The sequence below is a fragment of the Pogona vitticeps genome, chromosome 2, assembly GCF_051106095.1.
Source record: "Pogona vitticeps strain Pit_001003342236 chromosome 2, PviZW2.1, whole genome shotgun sequence".
Taxonomy (NCBI): domain Eukaryota; kingdom Metazoa; phylum Chordata; class Lepidosauria; order Squamata; family Agamidae; genus Pogona; species Pogona vitticeps.
This window is the reverse complement of record NC_135784.1, coordinates 257997856-258017648: the sequence shown is the minus strand read 5'-3', so window position 1 is coordinate 258017648 and position 19793 is coordinate 257997856. Positions and strand designations below refer to the sequence as shown.

Here is a 19793-nt window from a genome sequence, read left to right as displayed (position 1 = left end):
CCCTTCTGCCAAGAGAACATTCTTTTACAGAAAGTTATTTCAACGATAACGGTGTCTGAAAATAGACTTTTCTATCAGACTCTGTTCTGTTGGGCAAGATCTGCCAGCCAAAAAGGGGTGGGAAGGGGGATAGGCAAAGAAGGAGTATAGGTACCCCAGATTAAAATTTTCTTCAGCCTAGAGACACAGCCACAATCCTGGGACAAATTTAGGTTCTGACTCCTAAATAATTTATAGCACCACCGAGGCTGGGAGGGGCATGCATTCAACAGAGCCAAAAAGTTGGCCCTTACCCATCATGGCCAATTAGAATTGCAGCCCCATGTACATTTATGTAGGTGTACATCCTACTAAACACAATAGAACTCACTTCCTAATGAACATGCACGGGATTACCAAGTATCAAGTGGTGGAAGGAACTAGTGCCTGGGTTTCCTTTTTCCCTCTTCCTTTACAATTCCTTTTCCTTTTGTATTGTGTGTTTTACAATGGAGGTGGAAGGAACAGTTATAAGCTAAGAAGGGAACCTGCAGAAAAAATTGGGGTGGAGCTCCTACATTCCCATTTGAAGCCAAGGGAAACTACTAGTTTTAAATAGCCCAAACTGTATTTTACAACCCTCTACTTCGCTATTCTTTGGCATTCAATCCATCATAGGATTAAACTGAATAAAATATGGGTGCATTTTATGCAACTTAAAACACATACACACACATGGAGATAAGAACTACACTGCGCAGGGAGGGGGGGGAAATTAATGCCTTGTACCTACCATACAATTCTTTTACCTAAAACTGATGTTCGCATCTCAAGAAGGAAGCCTATCAGTGCCAATTTTCACCAGGGCCGAAGCTACACATTCCAGAAAAGCCTGATTTAAATTGCAGTGACTCCTGCTGCAGCATATGATACAAGTTCTAGTACATACTTAAAAAAAAACAGCAAGCATAACCTTTCAAAGTTATCATACCTCTCCTCAGTCTTCTTTTTTCAAAGCTAAACAGGCACATTTTTTAAAAAAATCTTTCCTTATGTGATCATCTTCACAGGCATGGCCACTGGTCCCATCACCTCCTGGCAAACAGATGGGGAAGATATGGAGGCAGTGACAGATTTTACTTTTTTGGGCTCCGTGATCCTTGCAGATGGTGACAGCAGCCACAAAATTAAAAGATGCCTTTTTTTTGGGAAGAAAGCAATGACAAACCTAGACAGCATCTTAAAAAGCAGAGACATCACCTTGCCAACAAAAGTCCACATAGTCAAAGCTATGGTTTTTCCTGTAGCGATGTATGGAAGTGAGAGCTGGACCATAAAGAAAGCTGACTGCCAAAGAATTGATGCTTTTGAATTGTGGTGCTGGAGGAGGCTCTTGAGAGTCCCCTGGACTGCAAGGAGAACAAACCTATCCATTTTGAAGGAAATCAACCCTGAGTGCTCACTGGAAGGTCAGATCCTGAATCTGAGGCTCCAATACTTTGGCCATCTCATGAGAAGAGAAGACTCCCTGGAAAAGACCCTGCTATTAGGAAAGTGTGCAGGCAAGAGGAGAAGGGGGCGACAGAGGATGAGATGGTTGGACAGTGTCATCGAAGCTACCCATGTGAATTTGACCCAACTCTGGGAGGCAGTGGAAGACAGGAGGGCCTGGTCCATCAGAGTAGTATCATCTGTATATCTGATGCTGTTGATATTTCTTCCGGCAATCTTAATTCCGGTTTGGGATTCCTCCAGTCCAGCCTTTCACATGATGTATTCTGCATATAAGTTAAATAAGCCGGGGGAAATATATAGCCTTGTCATACTCCTTTCCCAATTTTGAACCAATTGGTTGTTCCATATCCAGTTCTAACTGTTGCTTCCTGTCTCACGTATAGTTTTCCCAGGAGATAGATAAGGTAATCAGGCACTCCCATTTCTTTAAGGACTTGCCACAGTTTGCTGTGGTTCATACAAAGGCTTTTGTATAGTCAATGAAGCAGAAGTAGATGTTTTTCTGGAGCTCTCTGGCTCCATAATCTCTGGCTCCATAATCCAATTTCTCCATAATCCAGCGCATGTTAGCAATTTGGTCTCTAATTCTTCTGCCCCTTCGAAATCCAGGGTGTACTTCTCGGAGTTCTCGGTCCACATATTGCTGAAGCCTACCTTGGAGGATTTTGAGCATAAACTTGCTAGCGTGTGAAATGAGTGCAATTGTACGGTAGTTGGAGCATTCTTTGGCACTGCCCTTCTTTGGGTTTGGGATGCAGACAGATCTTTTCCAGTCCTCTGGCCACTGTTGAGTTTTCCAGACTTGCTGGCATATTGAATATAGCACCTTAATTTTCAACTAGTGATCTGTAATTCCAAGATCCTTCTTGCTTGTAGTATTACTGAGCCAAGTATCCCTCAACTTGTAACCATGTGCTTGATTCCCCCCTTGTATAGAACTTTGAACTTATCCTTGTTAAATTTCATTCTGTTGTTTTCAGCCCAGTGCTCAAGTTTATCAAGATCTTTTTGAATTTTGTTTCTGTCTTCCATGGTATGAGCTATTCCACCCAATTCTGTGCCATCCATCAATCTGATAAGTATTTCCTGCACCTCCTCATCCAAGTCATTGATAAACATGTTGAAAAGCACCAGTTCCAGAACCAAGTGTTGCAGTACCCCACTTATTACCTCCTCTCAGTCTGAGACGGAGTCACTGATAAGCACTCTCTAAGTATGATTCAGTAACTGACTGAATATCCACCAAATAGTTGTTCTATCCAGTCCACATTTAGTTACCTTGCTAATCAGAATATTATGGGTCACTTTGTCAAAAGTTATATTGCATCTATAGCATTCCCACCATCTACCACAGACATTGTCCAATCAAAAACAAGATTAGTCTGGCAGAATTTGTTCCTGACAAATTAATGTTGGCTTCTAGTTATCACTGCACTGTTTTTAAGGTGCATGCAAGTGGCCACTTTATAATCTGCTCCAAAATTTTCCCTAGGACTGATATCAAGCTGATTGCTGTGTAGTTCCCCGGTTTATCCTCTCTGCCTTTTTTTGAAGTTAGAAACATTAGCTATCCTCTAACCAATTGACACTTCACCCCCCTCTCCATTATTTCAAGAAAAAGTAGACAGTGGTTCTAAGATTTCTCCAAACAGTTCCTTCAGTTCCTTCAGCTCATCCAGCCCTGGAGATCTGAACTCATTTAAAGCAACAAGTTATTCCTTGCCTGTTTATCAGTCTCAAGCTGCAATTCCATCTCCTCCAGCTGTACTTCACACTTGCTAGGAGAGTCATATACTGTCCTTTGGGGAAAGATGAAGTTAAAGTAGGACTTGAGCGCTTCTGCCTTTTATTTGTCATTCGTTATCATTTTTCCATCCCCATTGAGTAGCTGACCCACTATTTCTTTTCTCCGTCTTTTGCTATGTATGTACCTGAAGAGTGATTTTTGTTGCTTTTAGCATCTCTTGATAACCTCAGCTCATACTCACCTTTTGTCTTCCTTATGCTATCCCTGTAACTCTTTGCTATGTTTCTGTACTCTTTTGCTGCAGCCTGGCCTTCCTTCCACTTCCTCTATGTGTGCTTTCTGTTTGTTTGCAGGTCCCCCCTAAGCTTTCTGTGAAGCCACATTGGTCTTTTTGCTATCTTCCTTTTTTTCTTGTTGGAATTGTTTGCAGTTGTACCTTTAGAATTTCATTTTTTAAGAAACTCCTATCCATCTTGGACTCATTTTCCTGTTGGGATCTTGCCACTTTTCATTGTTCTGAGTTTATTAAAAATTGGCTTTCCTAAAATCCAATATGCACATATGGCTACATTCTGCCTTTTGCTTTCTTTAAAATCAAGAACTCAAGTAGAACATGGTCACTTTCCCCCAGAATTCCCCTTATTGCCATTTCATCCATGTCATACTTATTGGTTAGAGTACTGTATAGTCAAGCATAGCTAATCCTCCAGCTTCGTCCTCTACTTTTGTAGTAGAAAAATTAACAGCAACACAAGCCAGAAATTTTTTGGAAGTGTCATGTTTGGCAGAATTTACCTCCCAACAGATATAAGGACAACTGAAGTCTCACCTTACTATCACATTGTGTCTGAAATTCTTGAAACTTGTTTTTCAAAGGTTTCATCCACATCTTCTCCTTGATTGGGTCGCAGGTAGTAGACCAACATTCCTTTTACTTTTTGGCCAGTTATATTAATTCAGATGCTCTCAATGGGACAACAAAGCTCATCCTCCTGAATTATTTTGCAGGAATATGTATTTTTGACATATAGCATGACTCTACCTTCCTTTCCATTCCTTCTGAACAATTTATATCTTTCTGCTGCCATGTCTAGTCATGGGAGTCACGCCACCACATTTCAGTTATCTCTATAAATTTGTATTTATTCTCATGAACTAAGATTTCCAGTTCTTCTTGTTTGTTTTTCATATTCCTGGTGTTCATATATAGGCACTGGAGACAGTGTGATTTGTGGCCTGCTTTTCTTCATACATTTTTATAAAGACTATTTTCAGGCCCCATTAGAGTAGCTTCCTCTTATTGTGCAGAAGCCTTCATCTGTCTTTACCCCTCTGTGTCTCTGCCCCCCTTCCAATTAATCTTGAAGCCCTCCTGATTAAGTTCTCCATGCTGTGGCCAAACGCATTCTTCCCAGTCTTTGGGAGGGGCCAGCACTTCTTCTTCCAGGAAGTGCAATCCATGGTCCCAAAACCCAAATCGCTCACAGATGGAAGTATCTTTTTCCATTTATCTTTCTCCTAAAAATGAGACTCGGGACAGCTTCTAATAAAATGTGCATAAATAAAATACAAAACAAATAAAAGCATGGAAGATGTAAATATTTCCTCAACTTCCTACTGTGACACAAAGCTAGGTTTAAAAAAAAGGAGCCCCAAAGTTCAACAGTGTGAGAGCAGCAGGCATGGAGAGGAATGATACAATTCTTGGTTAACTGTTTTCCTCAGATGTACAGTTTGCACATACCGTAAGGTTAAAGCTACATCTCATCCACATGAGAAAAAAATGGGCCTGTTGTTCCAGTGCCACAGTGGATTGTTAGTGACATACTCTACTAAATATATAAATAGAAAGAGACATCAGCCTACAGAGACCCCTATAGCCTCTCAGCAGAGCTTCAAAAGTAGATACTCAAGGAGACAGGGAACTACAAGGACATGTTCTGACAGAGAGGAAGATGAAAGGGCATGCAATAACCAGCTGGTAGGAAGAAGCAAACCATGAGTTGCCCTGCAGCAGCTGCTGTTATTTGACACCTGCATGGTTTTCAGAGAAGTAATTCATACGATCTACTGTGCCTTCAGATGTTGTCTAAAAGTACCTTTACTTGAGCTAGTGACATCATTGGTCACTCTTAGCTCACTGTATGGATACACTGAATTAATTCGGTGACATATTCACCCCACCTAAAGCTATGCACACATTCAGATTATTAAAATCTAAAATACATGTATGCCATTTCTACAGTTAAAAATGCCTTCTCAGCACTTTGTAAAACAGAAAGATAAAACTTTAAATGTTGATATATAGATTTGGTTAATTGAAACAGCAGCATCAAAATATCTTCCTAGCAAATAAATAATCAAAATAATAGGAGGAGGATCATCATCATCATAGGCATCCTTCAGTCTCGAGAGACTATGGTAATGTGCTCTGTACGGAAAACTTGGAACAGTGTCTAGTGTTTTGACGCTGTACGCGAAGCTGGATTGTCCTCTCCAGGGCACGAAGCCTGGGTAAAATAATATGGAGGATAGGCTGTCATACCATGAAAAATAAACTAAGGATGGTAGGCTACTATAAGTTAAAGGCAGACCACAATATCCAAGTAATTAACACCCATTCAAAAGGAGGCAGGCACGAGCCAGGCATACTGTCCATGGAAGTGTGTTCTGTAAGGGTGGTATGAATACAGACGGACCTATCTCTTGTGCCTACCAAGAGTGTTGTCTGGCCTCTGTGGTCAATCTTGAGGCCTGGGCAAGCTGTCGCATGTAAAGTATCATTGAAATAACATCTCAACTTTTTTAGGGCTTTCAAAATAATCATCAGTACTTTACACTGGCCCTAGAAATGCAGGCAAGCCATCCAGCTTTTAGATGCTAATGTTCTGATCTCCTAGTCCACAGAATTCATTGGGTGTCTTCATTCTGTACATAAAGTGTACATTCTGTACACTCTGCCACACAAAGTACATTATAGCAGCCTAGCCCTGATACAATCAGAACATAAATTATTACAGCAAGATCTGCTTATTTCAGAGAGAAGCATAGCTGCCAAAACAATCAATTCAGCGAGCACACTTGGTAACCAGCACCTCAATAGAACCACTGTGTCCAAAAAAATCCCTTCAGCTGCACACTTGGTCCTTTAGGAGAAGTACAACTCATACAACAGTGGTCCTGCATTTCCATCTTGATTCCATTCGGAGCTCAATTTTAAGCAACTGGAGACATCCAGAATCACTGGAGAGCAAAGCAGGCAGAAGTTAGATGACTTTATAACCTCAGGATGATTGTATATAATATGTGCGTTGATAGCTGGATGCTGAGGACAAATCTGCATTTCTGTAGTTTTCCTTATTGGAACTATGTCAGTGTGCTTTTTAGCTCATGTCTGACTACTTTATAGTAGTAATCAATGCCCAGCACTGTGTGGTTGGTAATTTTTGGATTAAATGAGAGTCTGTAAAGGCAAATGCCATTGCTAAAACTTCCAGATGAGTTTCCCTCTTGTTCTGCCTTCTCTGACTTTGCCTCCTGATTGAATTCTTCCACACATTTTCTTTATTCCCTTGCATCTGATGATTCAAGGCACTGAACATTTACAGACTGGAAATACTTAAAACAGGAGAAATTGATTTTCCACATTCACAGTAACACCTTCCTTGCTTCCATTCCCTGCTTTCTCTCACTGCAGAAATTAATTAGAACATTCATTAAACAATCTTCTCCATACATTTTCCTGCTGGAATGATTTAACACGTTGAGTTTTTTTTTCCCCTTCATCCCTTTCAGAAGTTCTGTCATCTTTGTTTTAGACATTAAGTCGTGTCATGACCCCATGGACCAGAGCACGCCAGGCCCTCCTGTCTTCCACTGCCTCCCGGAGGTTGGTCAAATTTATGTTGGTAGCTTTGATGATATTGTCATCTACTCCTATATTATTAAGCCTCCCAAAATATTTTAGGCTGTGATGTAAAATGTGCTCCATTTCTGTAACAAGTCTTTTTCAAAGCAGATGCATCTATGCAGCCCAGGGTAATTGTCATGAGTCACCCTCTTCACATGTGATGCCATGCTCTTTAGGTTCCTGTAACTCAATCTGTGCGCCATTTCTAAAAGTTATACCAGTGGTTTTTAACTAAAGTGAACATACACTGAATCCAGAATTAAAACTTAAACCCTATACAAAAGTCTCCCCATTATATTGTCAGTTTAGTTACAGGGTGGTAACATTTCTGTGTTACAGTATAAAATGGTTAAGAATGCATATTCTGATTACAGCTTTTTAATACCTATCTGAAACCAAAGTGAAAAGTCATTGGGAGGCTTGAGCTGAATTTTCATAGATATGAAGGTGACGTCTAATTCTGCTTCTCATTTCCATTATCTAATCCCAGAGAAGCAGTAGAAACCAAACTGGAGAGGGTTTGGGAACAGATGACATAAAATAAGCTAATTTAAATTCTGATGAGTTGGGGGCCCCATGTGCTAGAAAATTCATCAACCTTAAGGAGGTAAAGGGGTGCAGCCTGCTTTGACTAGATTACTCCCTCTGAAAACTGAAACACACTGTTTGGGGATGCTCTTGGGAGTCAGAGCTCTCAGGAGAGGTGCACTGGTGTCAAGAATGCTTTTTGCCTGTTTCATCTGGTAATAAATCTTGCCTTTGGTTAGCTCCAGGCTAGATTACTACAATGCATTCCATGTAAAGATCTCTTTAAAGATGGTTCAGAAACTGAAGCTGGTTGAGAAACTGGTAGAAAATTTTCTCATGGGGGCTAGCTCTATTGCACATGTTGCACCTATGGATTATAATGGTCAACATCCTATTACACAACTACATGCACACAACTCAAGGTTGTGCATGTGGTACTGTATTAGCACTAAGGCAGAAAGGCTATCCACAAATCACTTATGCCAGTGAATTGTGTGATCAGTTATGGTGGGGGATACATAACCAATTGCACAATTCCCTAGCACAGTTCCTTATTGCCAAGCATAACACTTATTTATTTATTTATTTTTGGACTTATATACCGCCTCATAGTGCTACAAGCACTCTCCGGGCGGTTTACAATTTCATTATACAGGCTACACATTGCCCCCCCAGCAAGCTGGGTACTCATTTTACCAACCTCGGAAGGATGGAAGGCTGAGTCAACCTTGAGCCGCTACCTGGGATTTGAACCCCAGGTCGTGAGCACAGTTTTAGCTGCAGTACAGCGTTTTAACCACTGCGCCATGAGGCTCTTTATATTTACACTAGCATAACTTTGCATTACGCTGACATGCACAGAATACCAGACATTGTCTACCAATATGTTTTCAGGCCCAATTTCAAAATGTCAATTTTAACCTTTTACAACAGGTTGAGGCCTGGCTATCTGATGGACCAGCTGCATCCATACAACCTTGCCTATGTGTTGAGATGAACATCTAGAGCCTTGCTTTCAGGCTCATCATTAACTGATGCAATTCTAATTATTAACAGGGGTAAGACATTCTCATCAGTGTGGAATTTATCCCTTCCCCACCTCTGATCATTTTAGAGGTCCTCCTGTATACTTGTAAAAACTGTGGTTTTATGTTTCTGTTATTATAGGTGGTCCATTTGTTGCAGATAGGGAGCCTTGTGAGATATTTAAGTCTTTAAAAAGTCAGTTTGGAAATCTACTAATAAATAAATAAATAAATAATAATATTCAAATTTATTTTAGTAAAATAGCAATAAAGTACTCTTCCCCCTCCAGCATGGTTACTTCAGCCCTCTGGAAGCATCTCTGTTCCTAATACGATCCTCGAATTGCAAGGCTGGAAGGGACCTATGAATAATCGAGTCCAACCTCTCTTGGAGAAGCACAGTGGGGAACTGAACTCCCAACTTCTGGCTCCAGAGTCAGATACCTAAACCACTGAGCTATTCAGCAGTACACCTTTTACCTATTCTCAGTTAAAGTGGTCAGCTAAAGGAGGGGGGTGAACTCTGAGGATATACTCCTGTTTTAAATGTGATAGGAACGACATGGTCATTGTACAACAAAAATATAAGCACATATAGCTGAAACACTACAAACTTCAAGAAGGGAGGGAAAGCTGCCGTTGTTGTTGTTTAGTCATTTAGTCGTGTCCGACTCTTCGTGACCCCATGGACCAGAGCACGCCAGGCCCTCCTGTCTTCCACTGCCTCCCGGAGTTGGGTCAAATTAATGGTGGTAGTTTTGATGACACTGTCCAACCATCTCATCCACTGTTGTCCCCTTCTCCTCCTGCCTTCACATTTTCCCAACATCAGGGGCTTTTCCAGGGCTTTTCCTCTCTTCTCATGAGATGGCCAAAGTATTGGAGCCTCAGCTTCGGGACCTGTCCTTCCAGTGAGAACTCAGGTTTGATTTCCTTCAGAATTGATAGGTTTGTTCTCTTTGCAGTCCAGGGGACTCTCAAGAGTCTCCTCCAGCACCACAATTCAAAAGCATCAATTCTTCAGCGGTTGGCCTTCTTTATGGTCCAGCTCTCACTTGCATATATCGCTACTGGAAAAACCATCGTTTTGACTATGCGTACCTTTGTTGGCAAGATGAAGTCTTTGCTTTTTAAGATGCTGTCTAGGTTTGTCATCGCTTTCCTCCCAAGAAGCAGGTGTCTTTTAATTTTGTGGCTGCTGTCACCATCTGCAGTGATCATGGAGCCCAAGAAAGTAAAATCTGTCACTGCCTCCATATCTTCTCCTTCTATTTGCAAGGTGATGGGACCAGCGGCCATGATCTTAGGTTTGTTTTTTTATTTTGAGCTTCAGACCATTTTTTCTGCTCTCCCCTTTCACCCTCATTAAGAGGTTCTTTAATTCCTCCACACTTTCTACCACCAGAGTGGTATCATCTGTATATCTGACATTGTTGATATTTCTTCCGGCAATCTTAATTCCTCCAGTCCAGCCTTTCGCATCATATATTTTACATATAAGATAAATAAGCAGGGAGACAATATACATCTTTGTCGTACTCCTTTCCCAATTTTGAACCAATCAGTTGTTACATATCCAGTTCTGACTGTTGCTTCCTGTCCCATATATAGATTTCTCAGGAGACAGATAAGGTGATCAGGCACTCCCATTTCTTTACGAACTTGCCATAGTTTGCTGTGGTCCACACAGTCAAAGACTTTTGCATAGTCAATGAAGCAGAAGTAGATGTTTTTCTGGAACTCTTTGGCTTTCTCCATAATCCAGCACAGGTTAGCAATTTGGTCTCTGCCCCTTCAAAATCCAGTTTGTACTTCTGGGAGTTCTCGGTCCACATACTGCTGAAGCCTATCTTGTAGGATTTTGAGCATAACCTTGCTAGCATGTGAAATGAGTGCAACTGTACAGCAGTTGAAGCATTCTTTGGCAGTGCTCTTCTTGAACAGATCTCTGGTTTTTCCCTTTCTATTATTTTCCACTATGTCTTTGCACTGTTCACTTAAGAAGGCCCTCTTGTCTCTCCTTGTTAGTCTTTGGAAGTCTTCATTCAATTTTCTGTAACTTTCCCTATTTCCCTTGCATTTTATTTCCCTTCTCTTGTCTGCTATTTGTAAGGCCTCATTGGAGAGTCACTTTGCTTTCTTGCATTTCCTTTCTTTTGGGATGGTTTTCATTGCTGCCTCCTGTACTATGTTACGAGCCTCCATCCATAGTTCTTCAGGCACTCTGTCCACCAACTCGAGTTCCTTAAATCTGTTCTTCACTTCCACTGTGTATTCATAAAGGATTTGGTGTAGATTATACCTGACTAGCCCAGTGGTCTTTTCCTACTTTCTTCAGTTTAAGCTTGAATTTTGGTATAAGAAGCAGATGATCAAAGCTGCTGTAGTATCTGCAAATACCCCAAAGGCTTGGAGAGCCGCATCATAAGCAGATTTGGGAAAGTTGCTTCTTTTTTCATATACTGCAACTCCTACAGCCACAGACTGCGCTGACTAGGGGATTGTGGGGCTTTTAGTCCAAAATGTATTTTAAATCTTTGAATTGGATTTTGCAAGGATGAGATTATCAATGTGCGACAGGTTTGGTATATAACATTTTCCAAATATAACAATAATAAACTTCATTTACTGGATGAATCAAGAATGGCTGCACTCTCTTGCTCTGGTCACAAGCCACATATGGGTTGCAGCTATATACTGCAATGTTCCACATCTCTATTTTGAAGCAAGCCCCACTGAGTTCAGCAGGACCTACTCCTTGGCATGTGATAGAATTGTAGCCTTAACTCTTCTTACGAAAAAGAGCACTACTCAGGTTAAAGACATTTGCTTGCTTCAGTGAGACTCTTCCAGCATCCCTAAAGAATTATATGACCTGTCCTCCATTTCAGTTTAAATATTCTGCTGCTCCTGTCCTATTTTGCAGATAGCCATCAAGGCTGTATACAAGAACTTTGTTTTGTTATATATATATACACATACATACATACATACATACATACATACATACATACATACATACATACATACATACATACATACATACATACATACATACATACATACATACATACATACATACACACACACACACAGAGAGAGAGAGAGAGAGAGAGAGAGAGAGAGAGAGAGAGAGAGAGAGAGAGAGAGAGACTAGCTTGACATGGGTGGGGCACAGCCCAGTCACAAAGCATTTACAGAAGGCCCCACGATCAATGCTTGATATCTCAAGGATTCAGAAATCATTTTGTTAGATTCCTAAGAGAGTGGTGGCTGATCAAAGCAAATGATATTGAGTCAAATAAACTAATGAACTGACCAGGATATAAGGCAGCTTCATGAATGGATCCCCACTACTGCATTAACATTTAGATTATCTTTTCAGATATCTTAAGTTGTTGATTTCTCCACATTTCATTTAAAGAATGTAGTACACAGTATTCTGTGATCCAGAAATATAATCTGTATATATCTGATTTAATATACATATTTATATATACTGTACACGCACAGGTTTATATCCAACAGGTCTGAACCAAAGACCTTTTGCACATGAACAGGGAGAGCACATGTGTATAACCATGTAACAGGATCAGATCAGGCTGAAGGAAACCTCAAGAATTATACTGTATGCCGATCCCATTTTTTGCAACTGATGATCAGTTTTCTGGTGACACATATTTCATCTGGCAACTACACTGGTGATCTCATAGCAATAGCTTCAAATCACCCACATGTTTTCTTCAACTGCCAAGTGTAAAAAAAACATAATGAAAAAAAAATGTGGTGAATGGGTTGGTGAGTGAAATACAAAAGCCTGGGAAAGCCCTCATACTAAGCTGAGAAGAGGTATGAGGTCTATCCAACATCCAGAGAGAGATGCTTTACTACACAAACTACAGTGTGAGGAGATGCCTGAGGTGCTGATGGAAGGGATCTAATCACAATAAACCTTTCCATTCTTGGAGGACCAGGCTTAATAACTCTTTCAATTTGCCTTTCAAGCTAGCATCTTAAACTTTATTTTGCATAAAGTTCTCTGAATGTTCACAGCTTTAGCCAGGGTCACTATCAGGCAGTGCTGCTGTACATATTGGAATTACACTGCACAGTCCTGCAGCACAATGTGGCCACAGGACTTCACTACACACACTATGAGAAGCAGTACTATCTTAAGAGAGGGTACCAAGTTCTACAAAGTTTTGCACTCTTCCATTCTCAACCCAGGTAGATTTCTTCAACTGCTTTGACCCTGTGGTTTCACCAGCCCACCCCTGCAAAACACAAGAGATCTGCAAATATTACACATGGAGGCAATGTGGCTTCTATGAAAGGGCTGCACTGAATTAACACATCATTTCACCCTGTTCCACAGACCATAAAAAAACAAAAATGATCTGAACAAGTAACAGCACACTTCAGAATTTAATACTCACTGAATTTAGGTTTAATTCCACAAGAGGGCAAAAAGGAAGCCAAAGAAATTAGGTAACAGTGCTTCCCTTCCCTCTGTTAGATGACTGCAATATGATTACTGATCAGTGATGATATACACTGTGTCCCACCAGGGTCAATCCTAAAGAAGCCTATGAAGAAATGAAAACTACAGAAATGCGCAGAGAGCATAAAAATTAGTCAAGGTCCATGGCAGGTTAAGTAGGCTTATTAAGATGAGAGTTAATCAGAAGCTACTAGGCAGAAAATATCAGTGCCAGAGGGTGAGAAGCCAGGGACTAGAGTCAAAGCCAAGGGCAATGAAGAACTGGACAAGAGGGTCAAAGTCAGGTGCTAAGAGCTGGATTGTAGCCAGCATGGAGCCTAAGGGCATGATGCAGATCAAAGGTGAAGTCTAGGGCATAGAATGTTGTAAAGGTGCCTGCACACCTCCTGTTCCAACTCAGATCAATGGGAAGAATTAATAAGAGTTCGCCTAGTATTTAAGTGGAAGTCCTTCAATGAAGCCAGATGTTGGTGACTTAAAATGTTCAAATGCCCCGCCAATTTAAAAAACAGTCATTTGTAGACCTATCTTTAACAACAATGCAAGGAAAAAATCACTTCCACTAATACATAAGGACTATGTGCAGAGAGACTGAGACAGACAATAGCTTCTCACATTGTGCTGGTGTTTATCTCAGAATTCATGAGCGGTATCTTACTGCATGCAGGGCTACTGTTAGAAGTGAGACTCAGGTGCTCCAAGTCAATCTTTTGAATTCAAATCAGTGTTGGGAGGAAGTGCTAAACAACTGCAATTTGTTTGTGATATATAAAAAGAAAGTGTGTCAATCAGGTATTTAGCAATTACACACATGCAGCTGCATTGTGTAGATTTAATCTGTATTCCTAAGAAACTTAGTTTGCATATTATGCACATTTACCTAGAAGTAAATGCCACTGGACTCAACAAATCTTATATCTCAATGAAGAAGAAATTTATTGGCAGAAATCCTATTGCTTAGTGTAGAAAGTTGCAGTAGAGCAGGCTCACTGAATCAATGAGGATTCAGTGAGTCAACTTTTCTGTAAGTTCCATTATTCAAATGAGTGTATTGTAGTTGTGACTTACTTTAGCAATAATAAAGTACAACTTTAGTCCTGTCTGAAACAATGGAACTCATAGAGGAATTGACTCAACAAATCTCCATCAATTCATAGGCCTACTCTATTAAAATTAAGCAACAGGATTTCAGCGACTGAATTGCACTATAATTTGGAAACAAATTTCACTCTGTACAACAAGAACTACTTTGAAGCTAATAAGCTTAGGACAGGAGAACAAGTTGTATTATTTTATATTTGTTTTATGGGAAATTGCTCTACAAACTGGAGCTTCAGGAAAGTTGTATGGCATCAGCCAATATACAAAATGACTCTTTTCTATGCCCCTAGACAGACACATAGCTGTGGTTTGTTTTGTTACATATGTGGTTCAACAGGCATTTACAGCTGATTGTTTGCTACTTGAGAATTCATTATCCTTGTTTTGGAATGTAAGCAAGTCTTTTTCTACTTCAGTAAGCTCAGAAGCCTGTCTGGTGGGATCAAATGAACATTTCCCAACTGTACAAACTGCACAGACTTTTAAAAATTACAACTTCACAGGCTATATTTATCATTCTACTTTCAAGTCTATTGCACAATCAATAGAAAATGTTTCATAGGCAATGAATTCCAAAAGTGTGTACAATAATTCCTAAGAATTATTAAACATTGGGACGGATCCAATTTTAGTCATACTTAGAGAAGACTCAGTGAAATCAATGGGGATCCAAATTTAATCAGAGTAGACTCATATATATCAATGCAAACTGTTAGTCATGAGTAATACGTCCCACTGATGCCAATGAGCCTACTGCAAGCATGACTAAAAAGGGACCCAACCCATTAGGTTTTGGGGAAAGCTGGCTCTGAAATGTATTCCACACTTGCTTAACTTAAAGAACTTTAATCTGAAGTTCATTGAGGTTCACTGAAGTTTAGGCTTTAATAAGCATGTTAATTTTTATTTATAGAGCTTTTGTATATAATTGTACCCAACAATGGCTTGCAATAGAAATAAACAAACATACAATACCTTCTTAAAAACAGTAAATATTTTAAAACAAACTACACTATTAGAAAATACAGGAAGCAGCTAACAAAAGGAAATTTAACAAACACAGGATTGTAATGTCATTCTTCACCCACATGCAAAACTCTTCACAAAAATCCACCCAACTTGTTACCTTTTATTTTAAATCAAGCTTTTGGTTTATGTAAATGTAATGTAACCCCAATCAAGCCAAGACCTGCAATAACCTAAGGCTAATTTTTCCTTTTGATAACAGAAAAGTCTGTGCATAAAAAAAATGTAATTTGTACAAAGCAAAAGAAATCTTGATACTCTCAGTTTTCAACAATGGCCCACTAAACCTTCCCTTGTCCCAGTCCATTTCCTCCATTTAGAACCCTGATATCTGCAACTGCAGGTGACATTCTGGCATACTGCTTTAAAGTGAGTAACCAATATAAGAAGTATTGTCAAATGCAATCCTAGAAAGCAAAACACAGAAATTACTTTGTACCTGGTGTGCTTCTACTCCATAAATACAGTCAATGTGATAGGATATGTTTGTCCACTCTGTGCATTAAAACTGTTTTTTCCAAAGATATGGAAATAAAACTTAAAAAAAACCCAGAAAACTTTGCTGCTATGTAGCAAAAACAAGTTACATTGTACTTTTGTACAATATTGCACAAAATGAAGTGGGTTGTTGTTTTTGTTTGCAAGTAGTAATGCTGACTTTTAAAAACCATGGTCATCAATATGCTGAAAAGCTGCCTTTTCAAAAAAAAAATATTTTCATGTTGTAACCAATGTGGTGTATTAAAGAATTCTTCTTATTCTGAGTAACCTTAATTTAGGAAAAGATACTTGAGGTTTCCATTCAAATTCCCTGCAAATGGAAAATCTAACTCACAAGGACTTTTCAAGTGCATTATCCATTGCACAGCAGATGCACAAAATCAGAATAGAGGCATTTTTAAAGGATCACACTAACATTTGTTGGGAAAAGCATGTCAAATTATTATTTTTAACAAAACCAAGAATTATTAAAACATTTACTGGAACAATTAATTCTTACCATTCTCAGATTCTATTAAGACTTTAGACTGCACTTTTTGTCTGCAGCTCGAACAGAATGCTCTGCAAAAGATTAAAATGTAAACAGAAAAAGAGGGGAAACTCAAATCTTATCACACATAATAAAAACAGAAAATCTGCCAAACTGCAAGTAAAACAAGCAAATTTATAGTTAAGAAGATCAAAGAATTGCAAATGAACCCACCCACATGTTCTTCATCCATCACTGTTCTCTACACTTTAGCAGGCTACAGCCTTAAATATAAAACAAAGGATTCCCTGATCCTTAGATCTGCAAAACCTCCCTGCTATTCTTAGCACAGCACATCTTTGAAGAGCACTGTAACTAATGCTTAACCCACTTTAAAAAAATCAGACAAGACAAAAATAGTGCATTCTCTGCCAGCTATATACCTTGCCCATTGTTCTCTGTATACTACCAGCTGTTCTCACCCTCGCTGAAAACAGCAGTATTACAGTCACACTTTCACAACGTAATAGCCCAGAGAGGGATATTTTTGGAAATGGCACTGCATTACATAACCTCTAGCTCTCTCTCTCAAGCACAAAGCACAAGCTAGCACTTCTTCTTTAGGAATATTAACTTTAATAAAATTTTGCCCAAGAATTAAATTCAGTTTGTTGTGAAAGCTACAACTGATCTGCAATTTGCAAAATGACCACTTCCATTATTCCAAAAGGATTCTCATTTTTCCCCTTAAAAAATGAGCTCCAGTTTGCAGATTTAAATTTACTGTATTTTTAGCTTCCTTGCCAAAGGTTACAGCAATGTTGATAAACTTAGCTAGAACAAAAGGATACAAAATTGTGTTTTTTAAAAATAAAAAGCTGCCCCGAGGGGAAATGATTATTCAATAGGAAACAATGTTTCACCCTAATACAAGTCATAGTATTAACACACACACACAAATTACCGATTTTTTTTTTAAAAAAATCATTTCAGGCTTAACTGCTACACATGTAAACTTGTACAAGGCTGCTGCAGGAAGAATGTCGGTTTCTAAAAATACACCCTGGGCAAGGCAACCATTAATATCCCAAGCCTCAAAATCCTCCTTTTGCGCAGAAAGACAAAGAGTTAAGTACATATGTTGCACTTTCTAAAACCTTCTTCACACAGCCGCCTTTTGGAAACATGAAGCAAGACAGAAGAATGAAAGGAGGGAGGGAGAGAGAATCCCAGAAAGAGAAAAAGAACGAGGGGAACGGAGAGAAATAACTCGGAATGGCAAGGAAACAAAGAAAAGAGGAGGGAAGAGAGAAATATGTTGAAAGGCTCTGCATTGGGGAGAAAGATGTATATACTTACAGACAAAAGCACCTTCTCCCCTTCTGTCTTTTCTACATGATCTGAAACACAAATGTGGATTTTAAAAGGGCAGCATGCTACAGAAGGGAATTTATAGAAGGGGGAGGAAGGAAGGGAGGGGGAAAGAGTGGGCTGGGAAGGGGGTGTGGGGAGAAATGACTGCACCTCTTTGAGAGTGCAGCCTTGGAAAATGGGAGGGGGGAGAGAAAAGAAAGGGGGGTGGCTATCAGGGGAAATCTCTCTCTCTCTCTCAGACTTCGTTTGCCTGTGCGGGTTATATTGAACAATGAGCTAATTCTGATGGTAGCTGGCTGGGTGCCAAGCTCTCCCCTCGCCCCCTTCTCTCGCGCGCGCACATAGGCGCACTCAAACAAGCGCGCGCGCACATACATGCACACACGCGCGCGCACACACACACACTCTCTCTCTCGCACACACCCTCCTCGCCCCTTTGCTGCTGCTGCTGCTGCTGCTGCAGAGCCAGACTGCTTAGTCTGCAATAATCTTGCGCTCCCAGTAACCCTCCCCGCTCCGGCCTCCTCTTGTCTAGCAGCCGGAGAGCCACCCGACCAATCACTGGGCTCGGGCCGGGGAATGCTGACAACCGAGCAGCAGCAGCAGCAACAGCAGGAGAGGCGGGGCAGGGGCGAGGGAGGGGGGGGGGAAGCTGAGGACTCCAGCTCCTCTTTGTCTCCCCCCCCGCGCGCGTCTCCTCGTCTGCCTCCAGCACCACGGCTGCGCCCGGAGGCCCTACGTTTGCCTCTCCTTGCCCGGGCTCGAGTCTGGGCCAGTGGAGGGCGCCTATTGGTGAACTCAGGCGTCGGTCAGCCGTCTCGTGTGTGTGTGTGTGTGTGTGTGTGTGTGTGTGTGTGTGTGTGTGTGTGTGTGTGTGTGTGTGTGTGTGTGTGTGTGTGTGTGTGTGTGTGTGTGTGTGTGTGTGTACACGCCTCTCCCCCCCCCCGCCCCCCTTACCCGTGGCGGCTGCTGCTGTTGCTTTCCAGTCAAATAATCAAGAGCAGAACTGGCGGGAGGGATGCCAGACGTGAAGCACGGCCAAGGATCTGCACAGCCGCGGCGCGGCGCCAAGCCTGAAAGCCCAGAAGGGGAGCGGAGCGGGGTGTGTAGGCAAGGGGGGGGGGTGGACCGGAGGGGAGGGGAGGCCAGGCGGTGGAGAGACAGCCGTCACATACTGTAAGAATAAACCTGCGGCGGCAGCAGTGGCGCGGGCGGCGGCAAAGGGCATCTGAGGAGACTGGGCGGGAGACGGGAAGTAACGGCGGCCTCTCCATACACATACACACACACACGCACACACACCCCGCTGCCGCTTTGCCTGTTTCTCTCCGCTTGTGCCATGAAGAAAATGGTGCAGCAGACGGGCCGTGGGGGGGGGGGGGGAGGAGAGAAGCGCGCAGTGACACAGAAACACTCCGGTCGAAGAAGGGGGCCGGGCGGAGGCGCGCGCGCGCGCACACACACACGGGCGCGCACGGGCGCGAACCGAGCCAGACCAAGCTCCCCTGAAGGCTGCCGCAGACAGAGTCGCTCAGGCTCACACACGCTGGCAGACACCATCACACGCACACGGAGCTGATTACGCTCGGAAGAAAAAGAGGTCTTGTGAGGCTTGGGCATAGCAGCCGGGAAGCACCCAGGGAGAATTCCCTTGCTGAGGGGAGGTGGTTTGGCATTTCGGGAGGGGTGAAAGGGCCAACACGTGCGGGAGAGTCCTAAAACAGTTTGCTGCCCGAATTGGGACTGCAAAATGGTGCTCTGTACAGTATTCAGGCTAAGGTGGAGAGGACCCAAGGCTGGCCAGTTATTTTGCCTCACAAGTCCCACAGGTTTTCCCCTAAGATGAGTTTTACTGAAAATACCCCACACCAGATGCTGGAGTCCACTGTGCTCCTTTGGTGCTTCAAAAGTATGAACATTTGAAAGTAGAATGTTCACATACTTTTTTGTTCCATTGTCACCTGTAGTCAAAGAGATGTTTGAGACTAGTAACACTGTGTTTCAAACAATATTCAGTTCTGAAACATAAGTACTGTAGCTCTTTGGAGAAGGCAAGGAACACTCAGAAAAAGGCAAAGGGTACATCCAGATGAGCCAGTTCCTCACTCACACACGTT

The 19793-nt window shown here is 41.5% G+C and overlaps 1 long non-coding RNA gene across 1 annotated transcript in view; it reads right to left on the bottom strand.

The window, feature by feature from the left end:
* The window catches only part of LOC110072028 (uncharacterized), a 33548-nt gene extending 15558 nt beyond the window's left edge, over positions 1–17990 (bottom strand). Inside the window, exons 1-2 of the long non-coding RNA XR_012084407.2 lie at positions 17662–17990; positions 16333–16394 (exon numbers count right to left, since the gene is read on the bottom strand). This is a non-coding gene — a long non-coding RNA (uncharacterized LOC110072028). The remainder of the gene's footprint in view (positions 1–16332; positions 16395–17661) is intronic.
* Between the last annotated feature and the right edge of the window lie 1803 nt (positions 17991–19793).